The sequence below is a fragment of the Puma concolor genome, chromosome B4 (assembly GCF_028749965.1).
Source record: "Puma concolor isolate L17-30 chromosome B4, mPumCon1.1.hap2, whole genome shotgun sequence".
Lineage (NCBI taxonomy): Eukaryota > Metazoa > Chordata > Mammalia > Carnivora > Felidae > Puma > Puma concolor.
In genome coordinates this window covers 24,829,291-24,846,109 of record NC_141673.1, presented here as the reverse complement: position 1 = coordinate 24,846,109, position 16,819 = coordinate 24,829,291, and the positions used below count along the sequence as shown (strand labels likewise).

At 35.9% G+C, this 16,819-nt stretch overlaps 1 protein-coding gene across 3 annotated transcripts in view; it reads right to left on the bottom strand.

The window, feature by feature from the left end:
• The window catches only part of CDK17 (cyclin dependent kinase 17), a 113,562-nt gene that overhangs the window by 55,937 nt on the left and 40,806 nt on the right, over nucleotides 1–16,819 (bottom strand). Inside the window, exon 1 of one of the 3 annotated variants that reach the window (XM_086712595.1) lies at nucleotides 4,454–4,914. The exons of 1 other annotated variant lie outside the window; for it this stretch is intronic. The gene's annotated coding sequence lies outside the window, so the exon portion shown is untranslated. Of the gene's footprint in view, nucleotides 1–4,449; nucleotides 4,915–16,819 lie in introns of those variants that run through there. One more of the 3 variants, XM_086712596.1, reaches the window with a different exon arrangement.

Here is a 16,819-nt window from a genome sequence, read left to right as displayed (position 1 = left end):
GGGGAGGGGCAGAGAGGGAGACACCGAATCCGAAGCAGGCTCCAGACTCTGAGCTGTCAGCACAGAGCCCAACGCAGGGCTCAAACTCATGGCTGTGAGATCATGACCTGAGCCACCCAGGTGCCCCCTAAGAGTGACATTTATAAAACTGATTAAAGCCAGGAAGAATTGTGTGATAAGAGGGAAGGTCAGAAATGTGACGAATGCCTACAACTATTAAGTGGATAAAGGGAAGTCATCAAAACACCTCCAAAAAGAATGAATCAGACACAAATTGTGATAAATGAAAGAATGTCAGTGACCATAGGAGCCAATCCATGAGGCTCAAAAAAATGATTTGGCCAAGTGTCTGAAAGTGAGAGCATCAGGTCTTAAAATGCCACTTTAGGGATCCCAACTGAGTTTTCTTTCCAGAGTACCAAGTTTCCAAAGAGTTAGGAAGCAATTCTTTCCTATTCTAGCTAGAGAATTAAAGCCTAGCATGAGGGACAGATATGAAGGAGTAAATAACACATGTATTTTCCACTCCCTCTAAACCCTGCTCCTCTTACTAGTCTATCATGTGTTCTGGTTTTCTTCATATCCTACAAATCAATGCATCACCCAACCCGTAGGTCCTTCCTTCAAAATAGATCCAGAGTCTGACCATGCCTTACCACCTAAACTGCTAAAATCTTAACTCAACCTCAATCATTTCTTTGCCTAGAATATTCAGAGCATCCTGAATGGTCTTCCGGCTCCCACCCCACCACCTTCCTGCCCCATTGACCACCAGTAGCAACCAGAGCATACATACTAAATCATACATACTAACATCATCTCTCTTCTTAAAAATCCTCCAACAAATGGCACTTTACTCAACAGTTAATGCCAAAATCCTTAAATGGCTTACCAGGTCCTAAATGACCTGTCTGCCATTCCCCATTTTATCCTTCTCTGCTCCCACCTACTCCATTCTAGCAGCACAGCATAGTCTCTTTGCTGATCCTGCCTTTGTACTTGCTCTTCCTTGGCCTGGAATGCACTTCTCCCAGATATTCTCACTTCTTTCTGGGTTCTACTCAGACATCGCTTCCCTGGTCACCCTATATAAAAGTGACAACTCTATACCCAGGTTACACTCTATCCCCCTTCGTTGTTTTAATTTCCACCATAGTCTTCCTGCTTGACATTCTAAATACTGGTTTACCGCTGATTCCCTCCACTAGAATTTAATCCCCTTGAGAGCAGGGACTTAATGTTTTTTTCACTGGTTGTATTTAGTACAAAACCCAGCATTTAGTACAAAACCTAGCACTCAATAGGCGCCAAACCTGCCTAATGAATGAATGAAGTAAATAACAGAGATTAGTAATCTTTTATAACCTGAAGTATTTCTATTTAAAGTCAATTTATTAACTGGCAAAGTTTTAGATCACTGTTCCATTCTGATGGCTCTGCTTAGGCTTTTCCTTTTATGTTAAGAAGTTTCATTCATTCATTCAATAAACACTCACACAGAGGCCCTATCATGTCCTAGACAATATGTAGCATGAAGGCAGAAAGATAAATAAAACATGAACTCTGCCCGCAAGAAACTTAGTCTTGGGGAGGTAGTATATCATTTCCAGAACAATAAAGTTACAGTATTCCAGTGACAGTAATGCAGGTTAATACACTAAATGTTGTTAAAACTATTACAAAAGTCAAATAATTCATTCAACAAAGAAAATACTCAAACTGTACTTTTCATGAAAACTGCTTCACCAATTTGACAACTTATGTAAAACAATCTGATTGGCTGAAAAGATCAAGACCTTTAGTTCACTATATTGGAACATGAAGTGAAATCCCTACTCATATTGATTCATTATCTCTTGGATTCAGTAACATCTTAGACAAAACCGAAACCAGTCACCAAGAAATCTCTAACAGGCTTATTAATGTTGCATCTCAATACATTCATTGGTATAAATAATCCCCAAATCCTCTGGCTTTCCACCAGAAGTATTTTATTTTCTTTAACATGTATTTCTGCTTATATTGTTGGAAAATACATTAAAATTTAAAATATGATTAAAATCTGATTTTTAAAAATCACTCAAAATGTAAATACTTTCATCACAAATAACAATAAATTGATTTGCAGATGATAAATCCCCACAGAAAGGGCATTTGTTTGAAACAGCTGTTTGGTTTCAGTGAATTCAGAAAGTCATCTATTAGAAATGTCATATGATGCTTTTGATAATGGGCTTACTCACAGCAGAACCAAGAGAGCAATTGTAATCATTTGAGGTAGTGTGTGATTTTGATACACAAATGGTTATACACAAAAAGGAAAAGGCCCACTAAAACAGCAGAAAAGATTTGAAAACAAAAAGGTATCTGAAAAATGTAAGACTTCATTAATTTTTATCTATTCCTTTGTAAATGGGTCAAATTTTTATTCACTCTAGCTAAATTAATTTTACCAAATTTTCTATGATTTAAAAATGCTTTAAATTATATTGTAAAACTAGGAGTTCACTGAAAAATATAAATTTTAATTTTAATTTTTTAAATTTTAAGTAGGCTCCATGCCCAGTGTGGGGCTTGAGCTCACTACCCAGAGATCAAGAGTCATAGGCTCTATTGACTGAGCCAGCCAGGCACCCCTACAAACTGTTTTTAAAACACTTGCTCTGCCAATTATCTCCTACCCTTGAAAATCATCTTTGATGGCTAGTGAAATATTACTACTCTAAAAAAAATCGAAACTCTTCCACTATAATTCAAAAACAAAGAAGGCAATTCAAATTACCATTGTCTATCTCAATTAAGTGATAAGAGCTCCTAATCATGGGTTTGCATGTAAGTATTTCTCAAAGTAGATCCACAGATAGGTTGAAGTAGACTATTGATTATTCTGGGCTTCAAATTACATTACTTAATCCCTTGAAAACTAACACTTTTAAGCAATAAAGGAAGCACTGGGAGTTTACAGCTTTGTGTAGTACCTGACCTATCCTCTCTAGAGTAATCCAGCTTATTTTATTTGGTGAAGAGTCAACTAGTGATAATATTAGAACAATAGTTTCAAAGTTCTTCTTGAGGAAGGTAAAGTAGTTTAAATAAAATGTTTCCCCAAGCATTAGAGAAAAAACAATACCCCTAAAAGCTTTATTTTTAAAATCAGAAAATAATGGCACATACACTAATGGAAACGAAACTGATCTAGGCACTTTGCAATTGCAAGATCAGACAAAGTAACTACATTTATACTCTTGATTCATATTTGGCCACAAACTCAAAGGTCATTCTTTACAATTTCCATTCCCTCAAATGCATATCCAATTGGATCAAGTCAGACTGTGCTATTTTCATACCCCTCACAGTTTTCCATCCCACCACCCTCTACCTCCACTGCTAAGCCTTAGTTTAAACCATGACAATTGATTATCTAAATCATTACAACAAGCCTCATAAACAGTTTCCCTGGTTCTTTCAAAAGATTAATAAAATTGGTAAACCTCTGGCAATCCTGGTCAAGAAAAAAAAATGAACAGTATTATAATAGTGGAAATTAATATATAATTTATATTAACAAAAAAAGTATGATTAATATATAATATACAATATATTATAATTAATAGTGGAAATTAATTAGGTACCATTTTGTAAAGTTAAATATTACATACCCTATGATCCTATAATTCTTATTCTGGGCACATATCCAAGAGAAACTTTAATACACGTTTACCCAGAAATATGAACAGAAATGCTCACAGCAACATGTCTGTAACAGCATAACACTGGGAACAACCCAAATGTCTGTAATAAGGAAAATGGATAAATCCTGATAAATTTGCAGAATGTAAGACTATATACAGTGGTAAAAATGAATGAACGACAATTACATGCGACAAGAATATTAATAACACTGTATCAAATCAAAAAAACAAATTCAGAAGACTACCTTTTAGCATACTCGTTTTATAAACAAAAACCAAAAAAAAAAAAAATACATTGTTTAGGTAAATGTATTTATAATAAAATCTTTATGAAACATAAAAGACTGAAATACAAATTTCAGAATGATAGCCAGCATTTAAGGAGAGGCAAGAACACACAGAAGATGTAAACAATTGGTAATGTTTGAGAAGTTGGATTCACAGATATTACTTTACTGATGTATAAATACACTCTAGATAAAATCATGCACAGACCAGTGAGAATAACGTGTCATGAGCCGCAAATTGTGATTAACACAATTCTGTGCAAATTGGTGGGAAACTGTAAATTAAGTTTAGGGGAAAAAACTAAGAATGAAAGGAAAGGCATAATTAAAGACTGAGTTGTTTAAAAATCTTACAAGAGAATAAATGAAAATGTTTTAATAATAAAAAGGACACAGGGTTAGAGTCAAAAGGGCTGATTTTTCTTCCCCAGTCCTGCCAATAAGTAGCTGTGTAATCTCAGGCTACTCACTTACTTAATAGATGAGCTTCCAAAATGGACTATACTCAGAAAGGATTTCTTTTCTTTCTTTTCTTTTCTTTTCTCTTCTTTCTTTCTTTCTTTTCTGAAACAAATGGCCTATATTTAATGTTATCAGGTATGAAATCTGGTCACTTCTGGAATAGGTACCATTCCATTCTGAGCTTCCCTTCTTTTCCGAACCTACCAACATTGTCTAATACCTGTCACTACACTATTGTGCCCACGAATAAAATTAAGACACATAACTGATCATTCCAACAGATACTCTTCATAACTTTACTGATTATTACAATCACTTAAGCTGAAATTCAAAAGATATATATACTCTGGGAGAACAGTTTTTATCTGACATATGTTTGATCAATAAATGTTCCTACAAAAAATCATATTAAGACCAATCATTGAAGTTTAACCAAGTTATGCTACAATAACAGACACCAACAAATCTTGATGTCTCAAAATAACTAAGATTTTATTCCTTTATGCTAAATGCTCATTGAGAGGTGACTTAAAGGACCTAGGCTAAAGTAGCAGCTACCATAGGAAGGAGACAGTGTGGCAAAGAATATACTATTTTTTTTTTTTAAGTTTATTTATGTATTTCAAGAGAGACAGAAACAGTGTAAGCAGGGGGCAGGCAGAGAGAGAGTATCCTAAGGAGGACTGCACGGAGAGCGCAAAGCCCAATGCTGGGCTCAAACTCAAAACCATGAGGTAATGACCTGAGCCAAAACCAAGAGTGGATGCTCAACTGACTGAACCACCCAGGCCCCCCAAGTACATACTCAATATTTAAAGTTTCATCTAGGAGTATCACACACTTGTTCTACTCACACTTCATGGCTAAATCAAGTCACATGGCCATGCCCGCCTTTAATTTGGCAGGAATACCTACCATATACCCAAGAGGAGAGTAAGAATACTTATGAACAAGTTTCACAATTTCACAAATTGGAAACATCAAATGAAATGTTAACATACTATGATGTACTAAAAAATCAAGATTACAAAGAAATAATCAATATACTTGGTTTTGAAGATTTACCCACACATATATGTCATCAAATTGGGGTTCCTGGGTGGCTCAGTCATTAAACATCTGACTTTGGCTCAGGTCATGATCTCACAGCTCATGAGTTTGAGTCCCACATCGGGTGAGCTTGAGCCCCGCTTTGGGTGAGCTCAAGCCTCACTTTGGGTAAAACACAAGCTCCAGGTGAGCCTGCTATTCTCATTCTCTCTCTCTCTCTCTCTGCCCCTTGCTCACTTGTGCCCTCTCTCCAAAAAAAAAAAAAAAAAAAAAAAAGGACAACCTAGAGAAAATGGATAAATTCCTAAAAACATATAAATGGCCAAAACTGAAACTGAAACGGCCAAAACGGAAGAAACACAAAATCTGAACACACCAATTCCCAACAAAGAAATTGAATCCGTAATCAAAAAACTCCCAACAAACAAAAGTCCAGGACCAGATGGCTTCAGAGTAAAATACTACCAAACATTTAAAGAAGAGTTAATGCCTATTCTTCTCAAACTGTTCCAAAAACAGAAAAGGAAGGAAAAGTTCTAAATTAATTCCATGAGACCAGCATTACCTTCATACCAAAACCAGATAAAGACAACACTACAAAAGAAAACTACAGGCCAATATCCCTGATGAACACAGATGCAAAACTCCTCAACACAATATTAGCAAACCAGATCCAACAATACATTATAAAAGTCATTCACCATGATCAAGTGGGATTTATTCCTGGGTTGTAGAGGTGGTTCAATCTTCACAAATCAATCAACGTGATACATCACATCAGTAAGAGAAAGGAGGGGTGCCTGGCTGACTCGGGTGGTGGAGCGTGCTACTTTTGATCTCAGAGTTGTAAGTTCAAGCCCCATGCTGGGTGTACAGATTACTAAAAATCAAATCTCCAAAAAATATATAAATAAAACAAAGGCTAACAACCATATGATCATTTCAAAAGATGCAGAAAAGGCATCTGACAAAGTGCAACATCCATTCATGATAAAAACCATCAACAAAGTGGTTTTAGAGGGAACATACCTCAACATTATAAAGGCCATATATGAAAAACACACAGCTAATATCATCCATCCTACATGAAGAAAAAAACGACAATAACAACAACAACAGAGCTGTTCCTCTACAGTCAGAAATAAGACAGGGATGCCCACTCTCACCACTTTCATTCAACCCAGTACTGGAAGTCCTAGCCATAGCAATCAGACAACAAAAAGAAATAAAAGGCATCCAAATTGGTAAAGAAGTAAAACTTTCACTCTTTGCAGATGACATGATACCATATACAGAAAACCCTAAGGACTCCACCGAAAAATGGGAGAACTGATGAACAAATTCAGTAAAGCTGCAGGATACAAAACCAATATACAGACACCAGTTGCATTTCTATACATTCATAATGAAGCAGCAGAAAGAGAAATTAAGAAAACAGTCCCATTTACTATTTATGAAAAATACTAAGATACGTAGGAATAAACCTAACCAAAAAGGTGAAAGATCTGTCCTCTGAGAACTATAAAACACTGAGGAAAGAAACTGAAGACAACACAAAGAAATGACAAAATATTCCATGCTCATGGACTAGAAGAACAAATATTGTTAAGATGTCTGCACTATGCAAAGCACTCTACAGAGTTAATGCAATCCCGATCAAAATACCAACAGCATTTTTCACAGAACTAGAACAAACAATCCTAAAATTTGTATGGACCCACAAAAGATCCTGAATAGCCAAAGCAAAGCAAAGCAAAACCGAAGGCATCACAATTCTAGACTTCAAGTCATATTACAAAGCTACAGGAATCAAAACAATATGGTACTGAAACAAAAAACAGATCAATAAAACATAATAGAAAACTCAGAAATGAACCTAGAATTATATGGTCAAGTAATCTTCGGCAAAGCAGGAAAGAATATGCAAAGAGGAAAAGTCTCTTCAAGTGGTGCTGAGAAAACTGGGCAGCTATATGCAAAAGAGTCAAACTGGACCACTTGTTTGCACCATACACAAAAGTAAATTCAAATTGGAGTAAAGACCAAATATGAGACTTGAAACATAAATATCCTACAAGAGAGCTCAGGCAATAATTTTTCTGATGTTGTTCATAGCAATGTCCTTCTAGATATGTCTCCTAACAAAATATAAAAGACAACCTACTGAATGGGAGAAGATACATACAAATAACATATCCGACAAAGGGTTAGTATCCAAAATATATAAAGAACTGATACGGCTCATCTAAAACACCAATAATCCAATTAAAAATAGCAGAAGACATGAACAGATATTTCTTCAGGAAGACATACAGATGGCCAAAAGACATATGAAAAGATGCTCAGCATCACTCATCATTAGGGCAATGAACACCAAACCATAATGAGATATCACCTCAAACCTATCAGAATGGCTAAGATAAAAAACACAAGAAACAAGTGTTGGTGAGGATGTGGAGAAAAATGAACCCTTGTGCACTGTTGGTGGGAATGCAAAGTGGTGCAGCCACTGTGGAAGACAGTGTGAAGTTTCCTCAAAAAATTAAAAATGGAACCGCCCTATGATACAGTAATTGTGCTACTGGGTATCTGCCCAAAGAATATAAAAACAGTAATTTGAAGGGATATATGCATCCCCATGTTTATTGGAGCATTATTTACAATAGCCAACCTATGGAAGTAGCCCAAGTGTCCATGGTATACATATACAATATGCAATGAAATATTATTCAGTCATAAAAAAAAGAATGATATGCAACAACAGAGATGGAGCTAGAGAGGATAATGCTAAGCGAAATAATCCAATCAGGGAAAGTCAGATACCATGTGATTTCACTCATATGTGGAATTTAAGAAACAAAGGGGGAAAAACAGACAGACAAACCAAAAAGGGACACTTAACTACAGAGAACAAACAGATGGTTGCCAGAAGTAAGGCAGATGAGGGGATTGGTGAAATAGGTGAAGGGGATTAGGAGTGCACTTGTCTTGATGAGCACTAACGTATGAAACTGTTGGATAACTACTGTACACCTTAAATGAATATTGCACTGTATGTTAACTACACTGGAATAAAAAAAAAAAGATTTAACAACATAAAAACTCAAAAAGCAAATAAAGAAAAGGCCAAAAGACCAAATCTCCAGCACAATTCTGAAAGAAGAAGCAAAACAATCTATAGCTCAACGACACAAGTATAAAGAAATTTCAGGGAAATATTTACTTTTTTCCCTAAAATCTCAGTATTGTAGACTAAGACATTCAAATTATCCAGTTAGTTGTTCAATGGATCCTCTACTACAAATAAGAAACAAGAATAGAAAGATTTCCCCAAATCTCTCATTTTGGAAAACAGATGTAAATTATTTGAATTAAACCGAGGGGGAGGTAGCCTGCAATAAAGGGTATAACAATAGGAATGACCTGCATACCCATAAGGTATACCACGATGGAGTTAAGGGTCTGGAACTGGGATAGATGTAGGCCAGGGTTACACCACTAACTACTGGAGAGAAGATATGTTGCTATCAAAATAACGAAAAGACTCAGAAACCCTCTGGGTGTCCCTGTATCAAGCATTAATAATACACTAATAATTAAAGTACATTGAAGTACAGGGTTCACTCCATGAGTACAATGACGGTAGAAAGGGAAGCTTAAAGGCTTAATTAAATGTGAGATATGACAGGTAGAGGCCTGATAACCTGAGAAGTGTGATGAATGGATCTGGATTCTTCCCTGGAACAGAGTTGTATAAGAGTTGGTGAAAATGTAAGGAGATAAGGCATATTCAATCTCAAAAACAACTGAACTAGAACAATTGAACCAGAAAGCCCAAGTGAAACCTCACGTATGTAACTTTTAGAAGAGTATTAAATAATCTTTGATGCCATATTAACATCAGCTTAAATACTGCAATATCTGAGTAGCTTCAGATGCCAAAAATAATCAAAATAAGATCCTTCCCTTCATAAGATAATTGTCATGACTTCTGCCCTTCACAACCACATCTTCAAGCATGTTCATTAATTAAAATATTTATTGAACATCTAGTATAGAGAAATCCTGTGTTAGGCACTAACAACAAAGAAACAAAAGACCCTATCACTGGCCTAGAGGTGAGAATCTAGAAAAGCAGGCAGTGACAATTGAAAGGAACAATCCAAATGACAGCCTTGCCTTAGTTTAAAGCTAGGTTCTCTGCTTATTATGGATCTTTGATAAGAAATACAATTGCTAAGAAGTCTGTTTTGCTTGCTGTTTGCTACGAGCATTGTGAGGCCTTTCCTGAGTGTAACCCGCTGTGTAGTAGAATGGGTTGTAAACCTTCCTAAATGTAGTCTGATAGGTAATGGAATGAGTAATTGTACATAAACTAACTGGCATTTCTCGCTTCTGTAAACTTGCTTGCTTAGCACATTCCTCACCTACCCTACCCTCTTCCCCCTTCCCCCTTTTTCCTCCCGCCACAAGTAACGGACAAGGCCTTCCCGCCAAAGGACAGACAAAGGACGCCCAATCAGAGAACAACAAATGTCCTTACTTTAAAATCAACTAATCAGGCCCCTCATAATTTGAAACCTCCCCTGTGCTGTTTGTCTCTGTTTGTATAAAAACGCTGTACCAACCCTGATCGAGGCCTCTTGCGTCACCAGCAACGAGTGCGCAGGGGACCAGGTTCGAACCTGCAATAAACGACCCTTGCCGCTTGGCTTTGACTTACGACTCTGGTGGACTTTTGTGGGAGGTTTTGGAACTTCAGGCATTACAACAATGAAGTGTAATAATGATGTAATCTCAAGCACCTCTGGGAGCACAAATAAGGGAAGACCTCTGATAGAGGATACAGAGAAAAAAGAAAGGCCCAGCACACTGCAGAGGTTCAGTAACTACTAAATGAAGACTGGCCTTATCTCCAGGACTTTAGTCTCCACGACTAATATTTTGACCAGTGTTATTAGTCAGGTATTAGTCAAAAGACAGAAATCACACCAGTAATTTTAACAAAGAATTTAGTGTAAATTGTTAACCAGGAATTGGAGAGCTGAAAAGGCAAAAAAGAGAACTCAGATAATCACAAAGATAGTAATTACAGGAAGCAGCTATGACCCCCAGGCTGAGGGAGAAAAGAAGTGATTGAAATTACTAAAACTCAATGGTTTGGAGAAACCCCAAACCATTTGGGGTCCAGATCTCTGGAAACAAAGCACTCTTTGAAGAACGCTAAGAACAAAGAATTTGTAGGAGGGTCCCTGAAAAGGTAAGATGGGAGATCTCTGAGATGGAACAAAAGGCTAGCTGATGGCATCTAGGAGAAGATTTGATGAGGGTTCTATGAGTGGGAAAAATGCAAAATGGAGCCACTTGCCGCTCTTATTACTGCCAGGGTGAAGTCCTGTTGCTATGAAGATATTGATAGGGAGAAGTAAACACAAAGAGCAAATCCCTTGTACCTCCTCTTGCTTTCCTATTTCCCATTCTATTGGCAGAATTTAATAAAGAACCAGGTGGCAAAAAGAAATATAGTTTGTAGGGTCTCAGCTTCCACGCTACAAAATAAAGTTTCAAAGGATGTGTATGAGGCTGACTGAAAATACCCTAAAAGCCAGCACTACCTATCCCAATTTCTCCTCTCTAGGTACTTAAGGTAATATTCTGCAAATATTCAGAATCAGAAAACTCTAGTTAAATTATGCTATTTGATTTTTCTCATGAGCTGTGAGGAAATTATATAAAAAAATGAACCCTAAAATAAGGGCATCTATTTTAACACTCCAAACTTTAAACTCTCACGTATTCAAAAATCATCACAAGATGTGATGTGGATTAATGTGGATTAGTGAAAGGTCTGAACTGCTAAAATCTTAGATGAATGCTATTTTATTACTCCAAAACATAAGTACCTTTTTCTATTAGACCAAATCTTTCCCTAGTGATTAACTCTAATATTTTTATTGCCTGAGGGGCACCTGAGTGACTCAGTCAGTTAAACGTCCGACTCTTGGTTTCGGCTCAGGTCATGATCTCACGGTTCGTGAGTTCAAACCTCGCATCAGGCTCTGTGCTTACACTGCAGACCCTGATTGGGATTCTCTCTCTCCCTCTCTTTGCCCCTACCTCGCTTGTGCCGTGTTTCTCTCAAAATAAATAAACTTTTAAAAAAAATTTATTATTTTTATTGCCTGAAAAGTTCTGAATCTTCCTCTGAAATAGGTGACTTAAGAAAACATCATTTCAAACATACCACACCTCCCCAAATCTAAGATGTCATTAGAACACAGCACTATTCCATAAACCACTAAGGTGAAAAAAATGCTAGAAGTTAAATTATGACTTCATGGGTTCTTTCAAGGACTTGTAAGAATTATTGAGAGAACTCTATCACATTAATTATCTAATGTACTAGTAAAGGGTATTATCTCAGGATATACTTTAATTTTTTTTATTATCAACTTCTATTGTATCAGTTCTTTGGTATTTTGGTTTCTTTCAGCTTCTATTTTTATTTCTGTTGTAGTTTTATCTTAATATTTACTCAACAAATAGCATAAATACTAACCTTAGTTCATTTCTGTTCATTTTACACTGATGGGCTAAATAATTTCATTCAACATTTACAGGCTTAAGGCAGGAGATGGGAGAGGATGGGTACAAGGATTTTTTGGGTGGTCATGAAAATGTTCTAAGATTATGGTGATGACTGTGCAAATGTAAATATATTAAAAACCACTGAACTATATAAAACACAGATATTATATTCAACAATGCTGTTAAAATTATGGTAAATTCTGCTATCTTACATCAAAACAGTTAAAATATAGCATACTTTTGAAATAACTGTAAATAAATATTAGAAGATTCTCTTGTTCAGGTGTCAGCAAATTTTATCTGTAAATTACTTAATAGTAAATATTTTAAGCTTTATAAGCCACATACAGTGTCTATCAAGTGTTTTTAAAACCACCTTTAAAAATGTAAAAGCCATTCTTAGCTCTAGGGCTATAGCTTGTTTGACCCCTGCTCTAATCACATGCTATTTTTTTTTCTTTCAGAAAAAACCATAAATAACGGAACAAATTTGTTTTCCAGAATGCAAGCAGTCAAGGGGCACCTGGGTGGCTGTCAGCTGAACGTCCGACTCTTGACTTTGGTTCAGGTCATGATCCCAGGATCATAGGATCAAGCCCTGTGTTGGGCTCCATGCTTAAGTATAGGGCCTCCTTAAGATTCTCTCTCCCTCTCCCTCTCCCTCTCTCTCTCTCTCTCTCTCTCTCTCTGTCCCTCCCATCATTTGCATGTGCTCTCTCTCTCTAAAAATAAAAATATAAAAATAAATAAATTTTTAAGTGTAAAAAAAAAGAAACAAAGAAACCAAATGTAGCTCATAGTGATGATAATATTAATGTGGAGACACTAAACACAAAAGCAGTTTTAGTCTTTGAGAAATTCATTTCACCATTCATATACCACTCCTATAGGGGACAAGAGAGAGGTGAATACTAACAAAAATTATTTCCACACCATAAGTCAAATGTTCTAGATGTATCTTCTCAGCATCCAAAGTACATAAGTGGAAAAAGACAAACTTCAGACATTTATCATTAGTAATGCACACTATTTATTTCTAAAAGATCTGAGAGGACAAGGACTCACTGCTGTATACCCTATACATCTAATCAAAATTCACTTATTGCCAGTTTTGCAAGGAAGTAAATACATCATCAATTAGTTTTACTAACTAGAACTTCCAGTACAGACTTTGTCAACTGGAATTCTACAGAATCCTAGGGTTCCATGAAGTACTACTTAGTCGAGAGATCGTAACTTAAAAAATAATAAATTGGCTTTTGAACTTTGTGCACTAAAAGAGAGGTCACAGTGCTACAAGGTGATCAAGCAGGTCCACTGGCAGCTTTGTGTCAGTTCTGTAAGGTAATGCAATTTTCAGAAATTCCATGTAAACTGAGTCACATCAGAGTATTTACTCTTAATGTGTGACTTCTCTACTCGGCGTAAAGACTCTGAGATTAATCCATGCTGTTGTGTGCATCCAGTTTCTTTTGTTGCTGAAAAGTATTCCACTGTATGGATATACCACAGGTTCTTCATTAGCCTGCTAATGAACACTTGAGTTATTTCCAGTTTCTGAATACTGTGATTAAAGTTCCTGTGGAGATTCTTGTAAACATCTTTTTTGCTGGGTCATTACAGTAGAGGTCTAATTTTCTAAGGAATGGTCAGTTTTCCAAAGTGGGTACATCAGTTATACATTCCTACCACCAATGTAAATGTTCCCGTTTACTCCACATCATCATAACCACTGGTATTATCTATCTTTTTTAATTCTAGCCATTCTGATGACATCTGTCATTTTAAGTTGTATTTTCCTAGTGACTAACAATGTTGACCACCTTTTCATGTGCTTATGATCCATTCACTTATCTTCTTCAATTTTTTGCCCATTTTATATAGAGTTAAGGCTTTTTTATGTGGGAGCCCTTTGCATGACATATATACTACAAATATAATTTTCTGTTCTGTGGTTTGCCTTTGGTTCTCTTTTGTTTATTTTATTGTTGGTTCTCTATGTCCTGAAATTTTTAGTACCAGTAAATCACAAATATTTTTTTCTGTATTTTTCTTGTATAAGTTTTATATTTTTAGCCTTACAATTTAATACCATTAACCATTTTCAATTACTTTTTGTATTTGGTGTGAGGTAAGGGTAACTGTTCATTTTTTAATGTATTTTTTTGTCTACTTATTGTATCAGAAAGGTCTATGAAAGAGGTGTATTAAATCCACAACTATAAAATGTATTTTATAGATGTATTAAATCCACAACATGTTTTGAAGCCATGAATTAGGTGTATACAAACAAGAACTGTTATATCTTCCTAATGAACTGAACCTTTTAACATTATCCCTTTTTATCTCTAGTAATGTTCCTTGGCTAAAGCCACTATATCTCCTATTAGTAATAGTCAGAAGAGCCATTTCTTACTTAATATTTGCATGACACATTGTTTCCCTTATTTTTACCCTGAACTTCAGTTTATGCTTTGTAAGCAGCATATAGTTGGATTTTGTTTTTATTTATATTTGTCTTATCGTGGGAGCATTTAGTCAATTTGCATTTAATTACTGATGTAGTTGAGTTTAAGTCTACCATCTTTCTACTTATTTTCCATTTGTTCCCTTGTTTTCTGTCCTTTGATTCTTCCTTTCCTTTCTTTTCTATTAATTAAATATTTACTATTCTATGTATTCTACAGGCTTATCTTTTAGCATCATTCTTTCAGTGGTTACTGTAAAAGACAAAAATGCATCTTTATTTTCTGTCTTAAAGATGTCTTAAATGCATCTTTATTTTGTCTTTATTTCTGTTCCATGCAGTGAGAGATTCTTATAATTTAACTCTATTTACTTACTTTAATTTTTTTTAATGTTTATCCATTTTTGAGAGAGACAGTGCGAGTGGGAGAGGGGCAGAGAGAGAGGGTGACACAGAATCCGAAGCAGGCTCCAGGCTCTGAGCTGTCAGTACAGAGCCAAATGTGGGGCTCGAGCCCACGAACTGCAAGATCATGACCTGAGCTGAAGTTGGATGCTTAACTGACTAAGCCACCCAGGTGGCCCTATTTACTTCTTTTGCTATTGCTGTCATATAATTACTTCCACATGTTATATTATTTACCAATATAATATTTCCAATGGAATACTGGACATTGTTAAAACTATTGGTTTAAGCAGTTAATAGCCTTGCCCAACATACTTACTCCACTACTCTTCATTTCATCATGCTTCTGAGAATTTTTTTAATAATTTTTCATTAAGTTTATTTATTCATTGAGAGAGAGAGAGAGAAAGAGAGAGAGAGAAAGAGAGAGAGAGAAAGAGAGAGAGAGAGAGAGAAAGAGAGAAAGAGAGAGAGAGAAAGAGAGAGAGAGAAAGAGAGAGAGAGAAAGAGAGAGAGAGAGAGAGAGAGAGAAGGAGGGAGGAAGGAGCAGAGAGAGAGGGAGACAGAGAATCCCAAGCAGGCTCTCCACTGTCAGAGCAGAGTCCGACATGGGCCTCGAAGTCACAAAACACGAAATCGTGACCCAAGCTAAAACCAAGAGTCAGGCACTTAACCAACTGACCCACCCAAGAGTCCCTGAGAATTTTTTCTTTAGCTTGGTGAACTTCCTTAATATTTCCTGAAGTATGGATATGCCACACTTCTATCAGCTTTTGTTTATCTAAGAATGTATTTATTTCATTTTTATTTTTGAAGGATATTTTCACTGAGTATAGAATTGTCAGGTTTTTTTCTTTGTTTTAAAGGTGTCATTCTACTATTGTCTGACTTACATAATCGATTGAAAAGTCAATCTTGAAAATTCTTATTTCTCTGTAAGTAACTTGTCTTTTGCCCCTTCTGTGTTTTAAGATTTTTGTTTATATGTGGGTTTCAGCACTGTGATCTGGAACTATGTGCTGAGGAAAATAACACCAACAGTGGACAGACACAGTACTAATTCCTACTATTAAGTTGTTGACTACTTAATAAATAGAATTATTAGTTATTTCTTTTGGCTTACTGGTGCTATGAAAAAGTTTCCAAAGCACTAAGGCAAAGTGTTTGTTATTTATCCTGTTTTGGATTCACTGGGCTTCCTGTATCAGTGGTATGAGGTCTTAACAGTTTTGAAAAATTTACCATTATTTCTTCAAATACTGCTTCTGCCTCCTTCCCCTATCCATTTCATCAATGGCTTAATCTGTTCAGGCTGTTATAACAAAATACTATAGACTGGACAGCTTATAAATAACAGAAACTTATTTCTCGCAGTCTAGAAGCTAGAAGTCTGAGATCAAGATGCCACATGATCATGTGAGGGCTCTCTTAAGTGCTGTAGACTTCTTATTGTATTCTCACATGGTGAAAGGGGCTAGGGAGCTTTCTGGGGATCTCTTTTATATAAGCATTAATCCCATGCATGAAAGTTCCACCCTCATGACCTCAATACGTCCTCAAACTTCACCTCCTAATACCATCACAATGAACATTAGGATTTCAACATGAAATCTAGGGGAACAAATATTCAGACCATAACACTTAGGAACTCCAATTATACATATGTTAAGTCACCTGGCCATGTTACACTTGTTTTTTATAATGTTCTGTTTCTTTCCATCTTGTTTCCTTACTACTTTAAAAATATCCTCACAACAACCCTCTTGGTGGGTACTATCAAGAAACACAGCAAACATGAACTTCAAAACCTACTTTGAAAAGAAAAAGTTAAAATCAGCAAATTACATTTCCCTTTAAGGGAAAATGCT